Raw genomic sequence first — 15,295 nt, forward strand, 5'->3', positions numbered from 1 at the left:
CCATGAATGGCCTCATTCTGTAGTTATTTATTAATAGAACAGCAGTAACATCAGTGTTAATACTGATTGAAGAATAGCATTTTTGTGCGTCATAAACACCGTTACTTTTCATATGAGTGCATAATGATATTCTTTGACGCAGGTGCCATAGTTTGCCTAATGTTCTCCATGAACCAACCTCTCATAAAAACTATTCCCTTTATATCAGGCAGAGATATATCAATGGTGCAGTCATTCTAAGACAGGGAATGCTACACTGAACTATGTATAACATTTAGCTCATATGTGCATATTTTTGTAATAGTTATTTTTATGCAGTAATAGATAAATATGTGGAAAAAATATTGCTGCAGATGTGTTTGAACAACTTAGCTTAGTCTTCTTCTGCTTACTTTTGTTTCGGCTGCATGAAGTCAGTTGAGACGCTACCTAATGTTGGTAGCTGCAGCACAATTAATTGTCAGTTTAGTAAGTGGAATAGAAAATGTGGGGTATGTTAGTGGAGTGTCCTTTGATCTTGAGTAAGTGTGTCTTTCTGTCGCCATCACTGGTGTACATGAAGAGCTTTGGAACCTGGTAATTATGGATGTGTATATGAATTGATAAAACCATATATGAGGAACAGAAAATGCATTGTGTTTGTTGTAAGAAATAGTGGCTCATTCTGATCAAAAATATGTGATGCAAAACATGAATTGCCTCCAGGAATCATAACAGGATCCCTTGTCTTCTAGGTTCATGTGAATGATAAAAAGTACCATTGACATTTTTCTAAAATGAAGTCTGTGTATACTGTTTGCAGATGGTTTGTGAACTGTGTGCAGTGACAAAGCTTGTCTTTCTAGTGATTCTGGACAACAAATATGTACAAGTCTTTTTGTTGTGGCAGTGAGAGGAAGTCAGCAACTCATCTTTATGGTGAGTAGCAATTCATCTTTTCCATGATGTTGTAGATATTCCAACCTGTACTTTCGGTTGTATAATATGTTGTTATTATGAGTTATGAGTAGATGAAGTATTTAAAGCTTGATATCAGCCACCAGTCAGTAAAATTTCATCATTTTTGTACAGATAAAATTTCATCAATATTGAGAGGAGTTTACTCTTAAAATATGCTATGTTTTGTATGTAGTCTGCAGAGAAAAGTAAAGAGCACAACAGGATGAGGCACTATTAAATTAGTGCATAATTCTGAATATATTAATTGGGGTGTAATGGGAAAAGCTAATGCACTATTCCAAGTATGATGGCTTGAGATGTAATACTTAAGCTGGAGTTTCACGACTTCAAAGGGGTGAAAGTGGTACAATCAGAGATTGGTTATGTCACTAATTAAAGAATAGAATCAAATAGCTGAGCAATTCCAGTATAAGAAAGCAAAAAAACTAAATACATACTATATTACAATGGCACAAATAATGTTGTGGTATAGCTATTAACTATTTCTAATGTTTCTGCCCTTTGAATAGATCAGGAACGAAATTTTAGTGTACTCCTTGCTGCTGGAATGAAAGGCACCAAAATGTTTTAATAGTTTTGTAGGAGAGAAATGTTATGTCACATGTTAAAATACAGTAAGGAATATAAGATGTTCCATGACCAGTATTTCATTCTAGTGATTCAAATTATCATCACATGAAGGACAGCATGGAGGAGCTGTTCATAAGCAGTTCCTTGTGTTTTCTACTGAATTGTTTTTGTGAGGCAAGAGATTGAATTGTGGAGCATTTGTAAATGTTACGAGTTGTTAGTATATTAAAGCAGGTTTGAATATATTGCTATCGTTCAGTGAAAGAATATTGTGGTGAGAAAAAGTCTGTATTTTTTAAAACAACCTGTGTAACGTGCATAGTTTACTCACACTTTGTTTTGCAGATCACCTTGTCCTATGGAGCCGCAGGTCCATTTAGCCTGGAATAGTTGATATTTGTCAGTTAATTGAGTTTCTAGAGTGCTTACAAAATTCTCCTCTCCAAATTGGAAATCAGTCTTGGTTTCCTATTGCCTGTGTTTGAAATTTTTCCAAATCTATCTGGTTTGTAATAATACTTCAACTTAATTTGGTGAAGTTCCTAGTTATTGCTATGTAGTAGAGTGGTAATGAAACACAGAAATTATTACATGCAGTATAGTAAGGTTTTACCAATTGAAACACATCTGAGTGTCATTAGAAAATTTGTTTATAGGTACATGACGATGTTGTACTTGAAAACAGTTTTTCACATTTGGAAAAATCTTACGTATGTGGAGGAATTTTGTGATACGAGAAAAAGGGTGATGCACATGCAAGGAGTATGCAAGTATTATGAAATGGAAAAGAAGACCATAATAAACCTCTTTTATAGGAATGGCATGAGGTGCAAGTGTGAAAAGTGATCCAAGCTTCAACTCTCTTTCCCAGAGACAATTTAATCAAATATTCTCCATTGCATGAAAAGAAAATAATGGTTCTTTATCTTTGCATAAAGAGTGGTGTTTCAGGTCACTGGGAAGGATGATGAAACAGATGCCTGTATTTTCTGTTGAAGATTGTCATTGAGCAGCTAGAGACCAGAACTGATGTAACAGTATATGTTAATGAGTTATAACAGTTCTGGTTTCTACTTGCCTGGTGGCACACCATCACATCTGAAGCAACAACAGTTACATAGACATACAAGGAACAGTTGACTGTGGAACCAACTGTGGGTGGCATCATTAGTCTTTGGTGTTGTAAGTACAGACTGTAGCAAACTTGATGAAGAAAAGTACCACTATGACAATGTTAAGCATCAATAAGTGACCTGAGCACAGCCCTTTCTAGTGTTACACTTGTCAACCTCTCAGTAATTCTAGTTGGTCTGCGAATTATATAATACCATGAATGGCCTCATTCTGTAGTTATTTATTAATAGAACAGCAGTAACATCAGTGTTAATACTGATTGAAGAATAGCATTTTTGTGCGTCATAAACACCGTTACTTTTCATATGAGTGCATAATGATATTCTTTGACGCAGGTGCCATAGTTTGCCTAATGTTCTCCATGAACCAACCTCTCATAAAAACTATTCCCTTTATATCAGGCAGAGATATATCAATGGTGCAGTCATTCTAAGACAGGGAATGCTACACTGAACTATGTATAACATTTAGCTCATATGTGCATATTTTTGTAATAGTTATTTTTATGCAGTAATAGATAAATATGTGGAAAAAATATTGCTGCAGATGTGTTTGAACAACTTAGCTTAGTCTTCTTCTGCTTACTTTTGTTTCGGCTGCATCAAGTCAGTTGAGACGCTACCTAACGTTGGTAGCTGCAGCACAGTTAATTGTCAGTTTAGTAAGTGGAATAGAAAATGTGGGGTATGTTAGTGGAGTGTCCTTTGATCTTGAGTAAGTGTGTCTTTCTGTCGCCATCACTGGTGTACATGAAGAGCTTTGGAACCTGGTAATTATGGATGTGTATATGAATTGATAAAACCATATATGAGGAACAGAAAATGCATTGTGTTTGTTGTAAGAAATAGTGGCTCATTCTGATCAAAAATATGTGATGCAAAACATGAATTGCCTCCAGGAATCATAACAGGATCCCTTGTCTTCTAGGTTCATGTGAATGATAAAAAGTACCATTGACATTTTTCTAAAATGAAGTCTGTGTATACTGTTTGCAGATGGTTTGTGAACTGTGTGCAGTGACAAAGCTTGTCTTTCTAGTGATTCTGGACAACAAATATGTACAAGTCTTTTTGTTGTGGCAGTGAGAGGAAGTCAGCAACTCATCTTTATGGTGAGTAGCAATTCATCTTTTCCATGATGTTGTAGATATTCCAACCTGTACTTTCGGTTGTATAATATGTTGTTATTATGAGTTATGAGTAGATGAAGTATTTAAAGCTTGATATCAGCCACCAGTCAGTAAAATTTCATTATTTTTGTACAGATAAAATTTCATCAATATTGAGAGGAGTTTACTCTTAAAATATGCTATGTTTTGTATGTAGTCTGCAGAGAAAAGTAAAGAGCACAACAGGATGAGGCACTATTAAATTAGTGCATAATTCTGAATATATTAATTGGGGTGTAATGGGAAAAGCTAATGCACTATTCCAAGTATGATGGCTTGAGATGTAATACTTAAGCTGGAGTTTCACGACTTCAAAGGGGTGAAAGTGGTACAATCGGAGATTGGTTATGTCACTAATTAAAGAATACAATCAAATAGCTGAGCAATTCCAGTATAAGAAAGCAAAAAAACTAAATACATACTATGTTACAATGGCACAAATAATGTTGTGGTATAGCTATTAACTATTTCTAATGTTTCTGCCCTTTGAATAGATCAGGAACGAAATTTTTGTGTACTCCTTGCTGCTGGAATGAAAGGCACCAAAATGTTTTAATAGTTTTGTAGGAGAGAAATGTTATGTCACATGTTAAAATACAGTAAGGAATATAAGACGTTCCATGACCAGTATTTCATTCTAGTGATTCAGTTTATCATCACATGAAGGACAGCATGGAGGAGCTGTTCATAAGCAGTTCCTTGTGTTTTCTACTGAATTGTTTTTGTGAGGCAAGAGATTGAATTGTGGAGCATTTGTAAATGTTACGAGTTGTTAGTATATTAAAGCAGGTTTGAATATATTGCTATCGTTCAGTGAAAGAATATTGTGGTGAGAAAAAGTCTGTATTTTTTAAAACAACCTGTGTAACATGTGCATAGTTTACTCACACTTTGTTTTGCAGATCACCTTGTCCTATGGAGCCGCAGGTCCATTTAGCCTGGAATAGTTGATATTTGTCAGTTAATTGAGTTTCTATAGTGTCCTTACAAAATTCTCCTCTCCAAATTGGAAATCAGTCTTGGTTTCCTATTGCCTGTGTTTGAAATTTTTCCAAATGTATCTGGTTTGTAATAATACTTCAACTTAATTTGGTGAAGTTCCTAGTTATTGCTATGTAGTAGAGTGGTAATGAAACACAGAAATTATTACATGCAGTATAGTTAGGTTTTACCAATTGAAACACATCTGAGTGTCATTAGAAAATTTGTTTATAGGTACATGACGATGTTGTACTTGAAAACAGTTTTTCACATTTGGAAAAATCTTACGTATGTGGAGGAATTTTGTGATACGAGAAAAAGGGTGATGCACATGCAAGGAGTATGCTAGTATTATGAAATGGAAAAGAAGACCATAATAAACCTCTTTTATAGGGATGGCATGAGGTGCAAGTGTGGGATAGTGATCCAAGCTTCAACTCTCTTTCCCAGAGACAATTTAATCAAATATTCTCCATTGCATGAAAAGAAAATAATGGTTCTTTATCTTTGCATAAAGATTGGTGTTTCAGGTCACTGGGAAGGATGATGAAACAGATGCCTGTATTTTCTGTTGAAGATTGTCATTGAGCAGCTAGAGACCAGAACTGATCTAACAGTATATGTTAATGAGTTAGAACAGTTCTGGTTTCTACTTGCCTGGTGGCACACCATCACATCTGAAGCAACAACAGTTACATAGACATACAAGGAACAGTTGACTGTGGAACCAACTGTGGGTGGCATCATTAGTCTTTGGTGTTGTAAGTACAGACTGTAGCAAACTTGATGAAGAAAAGTACCTCTATGACAATGTAAAGCATCAATACGTAACCTGAGCACAGCCCTTTCTAGTGTTACACTTGTCAACATCTCAGTAATTCTAGTTGGTCTGCGAATTATATAATACCATGAATGGCCTCATTCTGTAGTTATTTATTAATAGAACAGCAGTAACATCAGTGTTAATACTGATTGAAGAATAGCATTTTTGTGCGTCATAAACAACGTTACTTTCCATATGAGTGCATAATGATATTCCTTTGACGCAGGTGCCATAGTTTGCCTAATGTTCTCCATGAACCAACCTCTCATAAAAACTATTCCCTTTATATCAGGCAGAGATATATCAATGGTGCAGTCATTCTAAGACAGGGAATGCTACACTGAACTATGTATAACATTTAGCTCATATGTGCATATTTTTGTAATAGTTATTTTTATGCAGTAATAGATAAATATGTGGGAAAAATATTGCTGCAGATGTGTTTGAACAACTTAGCTTAGTCTTCTTCTGCTTACTTTTGTTTTGGCTGCATCAAGTCAGTTGAGACGCTACCTAATGTTGGTAGCTGCAGCACAATTAATTGTCAGTTTAGTAAGTGGAATAGAAAATGTGGGGTATGTTAGTGGAGTGTCCTTTGATCTTGAGTAAGTGTGTCTTTCTGTCGCCATCACTGGTGTACATGAAGAGCTTTGGAACCTGGTAATTATGGATGTGTATATGAATTGATAAAACCATATATGAGGAACAGAAAATGCATTGTGTTTGTTGTAAGAAATAGTGGCTCATTCTGATCAAAAATATGTGATGCAAAACATGAATTGCCTCCAGGAATCATAACAGGATCCCTTGTCTTCTAGGTTCATGTGAATGATAAAAAGTACCATTGACATTTTTCTAAAATGAAGTCTGTGTATACTGTTTGCAGATGGTTTGTGAACTGTGTGCAGTGACAAAGCTTGTCTTTCTAGTGATTCTGGACAACAAATATGTACAAGTCTTTTTGTTGTGGCAGTGAGAGGAAGTCAGCAACTCATCTTTATGGTGAGTAGCAATTCATCTTTTCCATGATGTTGTAGATATTCCAACCTGTACTTTCGGTTGTATAATATGTTGTTATTATGAGTTATGAGTAGATGAAGTATTTAAAGCTTGATATCAGCCACCAGTCAGTAAAATTTCATCATTTTTGTACAGATAAAATTTCATCAATATTGAGAGGAGTTTACTCTTAAAATATGCTATGTTTTGTATGTAGTCTGCAGAGAAAAGTAAAGAGCACAACAGGATGAGGCACTATTAAATTAGTGCATAATTCTGAATATATTAATTGGGGTGTAATGGGAAAAGCTAATGCACTATTCCAAGTATGATGGCTTGAGATGTAATACTTAAGCTGGAGTTTCACGACTTCAAAGGGGTGAAAGTGGTACAATCGGAGATTGGTTATGTCACTAATTAAAGAATAGAGTCAAATAGCTGAGCAATTCCAGTATAAGAATGCAAAAAAACTAAATACATACTATGTTACAATGGCACAAATAATGTTGTGGTATAGCTATTAACTATTTCTAATGTTTCTGCCCTTTGAATAGATCAGGAACGAAATTTTAGTGTACTCCTTGCTGCTGGAATGAAAGGCACCAAAATGTTTTAATAGTTTTGTAGGAGAGAAATGTTATGTCACATGTTAAAATACAGTAAGGAATATAAGACGTTCCATGACCAGTATTTCATTCTAGTGATTCAAATTATCATCACATGAAGGACAGCATGGAGGAGCTGTTCATAAGCAGTTCCTTGTGTTTTCTACTGAATTGTTTTTGTGAGGCAAGAGATTGAATTGTGGAGCATTTGTAAATGTTACGAGTTGTTAGTATATTAAAGCAGGTTTGAATATATTGCTATCGTTCAGTGAAAGCATATTGTGGTGAGAAAAAGTCTGTATTTTTTAAAACAACCTGTGTAACATGTGCATAGTTTACTCACACTTTGTTTTGCAGATCACCTTGTCCTATGGAGCCGCAGGTCCATTTAGCCTGGAATAGTTGATATTTGTCAGTTAATTGAGTTTCTAGAGTGCTTACAAAATTCTCCTCTCCAAATTGGAAATCAGTCTTGGTTTCCTATTGCCTGTGTTTGAAATTTTTCCAAATCTATCTGGTTTGTAATAATACTTCAACTTAATTTGGTGAAGTTCCTAGTTATTGCTATGTAGTAGAGTGGTAATGAAACACAGAAATTATTACATGCAGTATAGTAAGGTTTTACCAATTGAAACACATCTGAGTGTCATTAGAAAATTTGTTTATGGGTACATGACGATGTTGTACTTGAAAACAGTTTTTCACATTTGGAAAAATCTTACGTATGTGGAGGAATTTTGTGATACGAGAAAAAGGGTGATGCACATGCAAGGAGTATGCAAGTATTATGAAATGGAAAAGAAGACCATAATAAACCTCTTTTATAGGGATGGCATGAGGTGCAAGTGTGAAAAGTGATCCAAGCTTCAACTCTCTTTCCCAGAGACAATTTAATCAAATATTCTCCATTGCATGAAAAGAAAATAATGGTTCTTTATCTTTGCATAAAGATTGGTGTTTCAGTTCACTGGGAAGGATGATGAAACAGATGCCTGTATTTTCTGTTGAAGATTGTCATTGAGCAGCTAGAGACCAGAACTGATGTAACAGTATATGTTAATGAGTTATAACAGTTCTGGTTTCTACTTGCCTGGTGGCACACCATCACATCTGAAGCAACAACAGTTACATAGACATACAAGGAACAGTTGACTGTGGAACCAACTGTGGGTGGCATCATTGGTCTTTGGTTTTGTAAGTACAGACTGTAGCAAACTTGATGAAGAAAAGTACCACTATGACAATGTTAAGCATCAATAAGTGACATGAGTACAGCCCTTTCTAGTGTTACACTTGTCAACCTCTCAGTAATTCTAGTTGGTCTGCGAATTATATAATACCATGAATGGCCTCATTCTGTAGTTATTTATTAATAGAACAGCAGTAACATCAGTGTTAATACTGATTGAAGAATAGCATTTTTGTGCGTCATAAACACCGTTACTTTTCATATGAGTGCATAATGATATTCTTTGACGCAGGTGCCATAGTTTGCCTAATGTTCTCCATGAACCAACCTCTCATAAAAACTATTCCCTTTATATCAGGCAGAGATATATCAATGGTGCAGTCATTCTAAGACAGGGAATGCTACACTGAACTATGTATAACATTTAGCTCATATGTGCATTTTTTTGTAATAGTTATTTTTATGCAGTAATAGATAAATATGTGGAAAAAATATTGCTGCAGATGTGTTTGAACAACTTAGCTTAGTCTTCTTCTGCTTACTTTTGTTTCGACTGCATCAAGTCAGTTGAGACGCTACCTAATGTTGGTAGCTGCAGCACAATTAATTGTCAGTTTAGTAAGTGGAATAGAAAATGTGGGGTATGTTAGTGGAGTGTCCTTTGATCTTGAGTAAGTGTGTCTTTCTGTCGCCATCACTGGTGTACATGAAGAGCTTTGGAACCTGGTAATTATGGATGTGTATATGAATTGATAAAACCATATATGAGGAACAGAAAATGCATTGTGTTTGTTGTAAGAAATAGTGGCTCATTCTGATCAAAAATATGTGATGCAAAACATGAATTGCCTCCAGGAATCATAACAGGATCCCTTGTCTTCTAGGTTCATGTGAATGATAAAAAGTACCATTGACATTTTTCTAAAATGAAGTCTGTGTATACTGTTTGCAGATGGTTTGTGAACTGTGTGCAGTGACAAAGCTTGTCTTTCTAGTGATTCTGGACAACAAATATGTACAAGTCTTTTTGTTGTGGCAGTGAGAGGAAGTCAGCAACTCATCTTTATGGTGAGTAGCAATTCATCTTTTCCATGATGTTGTAGATATTCCAACCTGTACTTTCGGTTGTATAATATGTTGTTATTATGAGTTATGAGTAGATGAAGTATTTAAAGCTTGATATCAGCCACCAGTCAGTAAAATTTCATCATTTTTGTACAGATAAAATTTCATCAATATTGAGAGGAGTTTACTCTTAAAATATGCTATGTTTTGTATGTAGTCTGCAGAGAAAAGTAAAGAGCACAACAGGATGAGGCACTATTAAATTAGTGCATAATTCTGAATATATTAATTGGGGTGTAATGGGAAAAGCTAATGCACTATTCCAAGTATGATGGCTTGAGATGTAATACTTAAGCTGGAGTTTCACGACTTCAAAGGGGTGAAAGTGGTACAATCAGAGATTGGTTATGTCACTAATTAAAGAATAGAATCAAATAGCTGAGCAATTCCAGTATAAGAAAGCAAAAAAACTAAATACATACTATATTACAATGGCACAAATAATGTTGTGGTATAGCTATTAACTATTTCTAATGTTTCTGCCCTTTGAATAGATCAGGAACGAAATTTTAGTGTACTCCTTGCTGCTGGAATGAAAGGCACCAAAATGTTTTAATAGTTTTGTAGGAGAGAAATGTTATGTCACATGTTAAAATACAGTAAGGAATATAAGACGTTCCATGACCAGTATTTCATTCTAGTGATTCAAATTATCATCACATGAAGGACAGCATGGAGGAGCTGTTCATAAGCAGTTCCTTGTGTTTTCTACTGAATTGTTTTTGTGAGGCAAGAGATTGAATTGTGGAGCATTTGTAAATGTTACGAGTTGTTAGTATATTAAAACTGGTTTGAATATATTGCTATCGTTCAGTGAAAGCATATCTTGGTGAGAAAAAGTCTGTATTTTTTAAAACAACCTGTGTAACATGTGCATAGTTTACTCACACTTTGTTTTGCAGATCACCTTGTCCTATGGAGCCGCAGGTCCATTTAGCCTGGAATAGTTGATATTTGTCAGTTAATTGAGTTTCTAGAGTGCTTACAAAATTCTCCTCTCCAAATTGGAAATCAGTCTTGGTTTCCTATTGCCTGTGTTTGAAATTTTTCCAAATCTATCTGGTTTGTAATAATACTTCAACTTAATTTGGTGAAGTTCCTAGTTATTGCTATGTAGTAGAGTGGTAATGAAACACAGAAATTATTACATGCAGTATAGTAAGGTTTTACCAATTGAAACACATCTGAGTGTCATTAGAAAATTTGTTTATAGGTACATGACGATGTTGTACTTGAAAACAGTTTTTCACATTTGGAAAAATCTTACGTATGTGGAGGAATTTTGTGATACGAGAAAAAGGGTGATGCACATGCAAGGAGTATGCAAGTATTATGAAATGGAAAAGAAGACCATAATAAACCTCTTTTATAGGGATGGCATGAGGTGCAAGTGTGAAAAGTGATCCAAGCTTCAACTCTCTTTCCCAGAGACAATTTAATCAAATATTCTCCATTGCATGAAAAGAAAATAATGGTTCTTTATCTTTGCATAAAGAGTGGTGTTTCAGGTCACTGGGAAGGATGATGAAACAGATGCCTGTATTTTCTGTTGAAGATTGTCATTGAGCAGCTAGAGACCAGAACTGATGTAACAGTATATGTTAATGAGTTATAACAGTTCTGGTTTCTACTTGCCTGGTGGCACACCATCACATCTGAAGCAACAACAGTTACATAGACATACAAGGAACAGTTGACTGTGGAACCAACTGTGGGTGGCATCATTGGTCTTTGGTTTTGTAAGTACAGACTGTAGCAAACTTGATGAAGAAAAGTACCACTATGACAATGTTAAGCATCAATAAGTGACCTGAGCACAGCCCTTTCTAGTGTTACACTTGTCAACATCTCAGTAATTCTAGTTGGTCTGCGAATTATATAATACCATGAATGGCCTCATTCTGTAGTTATTTATTAATAGAACAGCAGTAACATCAGTGTTAATACTGATTGAAGAATAGCATTTTTGTGCGTCATAAACACCGTTACTTTTCATATGAGTGCATAATGATATTCTTTGACGCAGGTGCCATAGTTTGCCTAATGTTCTCCATGAACCAACCTCTCATAAAAACTATTCCCTTTATATCAGGCAGAGATATATCAATGGTGCAGTCATTCTAAGACAGGGAATGCTACACTGAACTATGTATAACATTTAGCTCATATGTGCATATTTTTGTAATAGTTATTTTTATGCAGTAATAGATAAATATGTGGAAAAAATATTGCTGCAGATGTGTTTGAACAACTTAGCTTAGTCTTCTTCTGCTTACTTTTGTTTCGGCTGCATCAAGTCAGTTGAGACGCTACCTAATGTTGGTAGCTGCAGCACAATTAATTGTCAGTTTAGTAAGTGGAATAGAAAATGTGGGGTATGTTAGTGGAGTGTCCTTTGATCTTGAGTAAGTGTGTCTTTCTGTCGCCATCACTGGTGTACATGAAGAGCTTTGGAACCTGGTAATTATGGATGTGTATATGAATTGATAAAACCATATATGAGGAACAGAAAATGCATTGTGTTTGTTGTAAGAAATAGTGGCTCATTCTGATCAAAAATATGTGATGCAAAACATGAATTGCCTCCAGGAATCATAACAGGATCCCTTGTCTTCTAGGTTCATGTGAATGATAAAAAGTACCATTGACATTTTTCTAAAATGAAGTCTGTGTATACTGTTTGCAGATGGTTTGTGAACTGTGTGCAGTGACAAAGCTTGTCTTTCTAGTGATTCTGGACAACAAATATGTACAAGTCTTTTTGTTGTGGCAGTGAGAGGAAGTCAGCAACTCATCTTTATGGTGAGTAGCAATTCATCTTTTCCATGATGTTGTAGATATTCCAACCTGTACTTTCGGTTGTATAATATGTTGTTATTATGAGTTATGAGTAGATGAAGTATTTAAAGCTTGATATCAGCCACCAGTCAGTAAAATTTCATCATTTTTGTACAGATAAAATTTCATCAATATTGAGAGGAGTTTACTCTTAAAATATGCTATGTTTTGTATGTAGTCTGCAGAGAAAAGTAAAGAGCACAACAGGATGAGGCACTATTAAATTAGTGCATAATTCTGAATATATTAATTGGGGTGTAATGGGAAAAGCTAATGCACTATTCCAAGTATGATGGCTTGAGATGTAATACTTAAGCTGGAGTTTCACGACTTCAAAGGGGTGAAAGTGGTACAATCAGAGATTGGTTATGTCACTAATTAAAGAATAGAATCAAATAGCTGAGCAATTCCAGTATAAGAAAGCAAAAAAACTAAATACATACTATATTACAATGGCACAAATAATGTTGTGGTATAGCTATTAACTATTTCTAATGTTTCTGCCCTTTGAATAGATCAGGAACGAAATTTTAGTGTACTCCTTGCTGCTGGAATGAAAGGCACCAAAATGTTTTAATAGTTTTGTAGGAGAGAAATGTTATGTCACATGTTAAAATACAGTAAGGAATATAAGACGTTCCATGACCAGTATTTCATTCTAGTGATTCAAATTATCATCACATGAAGGACAGCATGGAGGAGCTGTTCATAAGCAGTTCCTTGTGTTTTCTACTGAATTGTTTTTGTGAGGCAAGAGATTGAATTGTGGAGCATTTGTAAATGTTACGAGTTGTTAGTATATTAAAACTGGTTTGAATATATTGCTATCGTTCAGTGAAAGCATATCTTGGTGAGAAAAAGTCTGTATTTTTTAAAACAACCTGTGTAACATGTGCATAGTTTACTCACACTTTGTTTTGCAGATCACCTTGTCCTATGGAGCCGCAGGTCCATTTAGCCTGGAATAGTTGATATTTGTCAGTTAATTGAGTTTCTAGAGTGCTTACAAAATTCTCCTCTCCAAATTGGAAATCAGTCTTGGTTTCCTATTGCCTGTGTTTGAAATTTTTCCAAATCTATCTGGTTTGTAATAATACTTCAACTTAATTTGGTGAAGTTCCTAGTTATTGCTATGTAGTAGAGTGGTAATGAAACACAGAAATTATTACATGCAGTATAGTAAGGTTTTACCAATTGAAACACATCTGAGTGTCATTAGAAAATTTGTTTATAGGTACATGACGATGTTGTACTTGAAAACAGTTTTTCACATTTGGAAAAATCTTACGTATGTGGAGGAATTTTGTGATACGAGAAAAAGGGTGATGCACATGCAAGGAGTATGCAAGTATTATGAAATGGAAAAGAAGACCATAATAAACCTCTTTTATAGGGATGGCATGAGGTGCAAGTGTGAAAAGTGATCCAAGCTTCAACTCTCTTTCCCAGAGACAATTTAATCAAATATTCTCCATTGCATGAAAAGAAAATAATGGTTCTTTATCTTTGCATAAAGAGTGGTGTTTCAGGTCACTGGGAAGGATGATGAAACAGATGCCTGTATTTTCTGTTGAAGATTGTCATTGAGCAGCTAGAGACCAGAACTGATGTAACAGTATATGTTAATGAGTTATAACAGTTCTGGTTTCTACTTGCCTGGTGGCACACCATCACATCTGAAGCAACAACAGTTACATAGACATACAAGGAACAGTTGACTGTGGAACCAACTGTGGGTGGCATCATTGGTCTTTGGTTTTGTAAGTACAGACTGTAGCAAACTTGATGAAGAAAAGTACCACTATGACAATGTTAAGCATCAATAAGTGACCTGAGCACAGCCCTTTCTAGTGTTACACTTGTCAACATCTCAGTAATTCTAGTTGGTCTGCGAATTATATAATACCATGAATGGCCTCATTCTGTAGTTATTTATTAATAGAACAGCAGTAACATCAGTGTTAATACTGATTGAAGAATAGCATTTTTGTGCGTCATAAACACCGTTACTTTTCATATGAGTGCATAATGATATTCTTTGACGCAGGTGCCATAGTTTGCCTAATGTTCTCCATGAACCAACCTCTCATAAAAACTATTCCCTTTATATCAGGCAGAGATATATCAATGGTGCAGTCATTCTAAGACAGGGAATGCTACACTGAACTATGTATAACATTTAGCTCATATGTGCATATTTTTGTAATAGTTATTTTTATGCAGTAATAGATAAATATGTGGAAAAAATATTGCTGCAGATGTGTTTGAACAACTTAGCTTAGTCTTCTTCTGCTTACTTTTGTTTCGGCTGCATCAAGTCAGTTGAGACGCTACCTAATGTTGGTAGCTGCAGCACAATTAATTGTCAGTTTAGTAAGTGGAATAGAAAATGTGGGGTATGTTAGTGGAGTGTCCTTTGATCTTGAGTAAGTGTGTCTTTCTGTCGCCATCACTGGTGTACATGAAGAGCTTTGGAACCTGGTAATTATGGATGTGTATATGAATTGATAAAACCATATATGAGGAACAGAAAATGCATTGTGTTTGTTGTAAGAAATAGTGGCTCATTCTGATCAAAAATATGTGATGCAAAACATGAATTGCCTCCAGGAATCATAACAGGATCCCTTGTCTTCTAGGTTCATGTGAATGATAAAAAGTACCATTGACATTTTTCTAAAATGAAGTCTGTGTATACTGTTTGCAGATGGTTTGTGAACTGTGTGCAGTGACAAAGCTTGTCTTTCTAGTGATTCTGGACAACAAATATGTACAAGTCTTTTTGTTGTGGCAGTGAGAGGAAGTCAGCAACTCATCTTTATGGTGAGTAGCAATTCATCTTTTCCATGATGTTGTAGATATTCCAACCTGTACTTTCGGTTGTATAATATGTTGTTATTATG

Source organism: Schistocerca cancellata, chromosome 4 (genome assembly GCF_023864275.1).
Source record: "Schistocerca cancellata isolate TAMUIC-IGC-003103 chromosome 4, iqSchCanc2.1, whole genome shotgun sequence".
Taxonomy (NCBI): domain Eukaryota; kingdom Metazoa; phylum Arthropoda; class Insecta; order Orthoptera; family Acrididae; genus Schistocerca; species Schistocerca cancellata.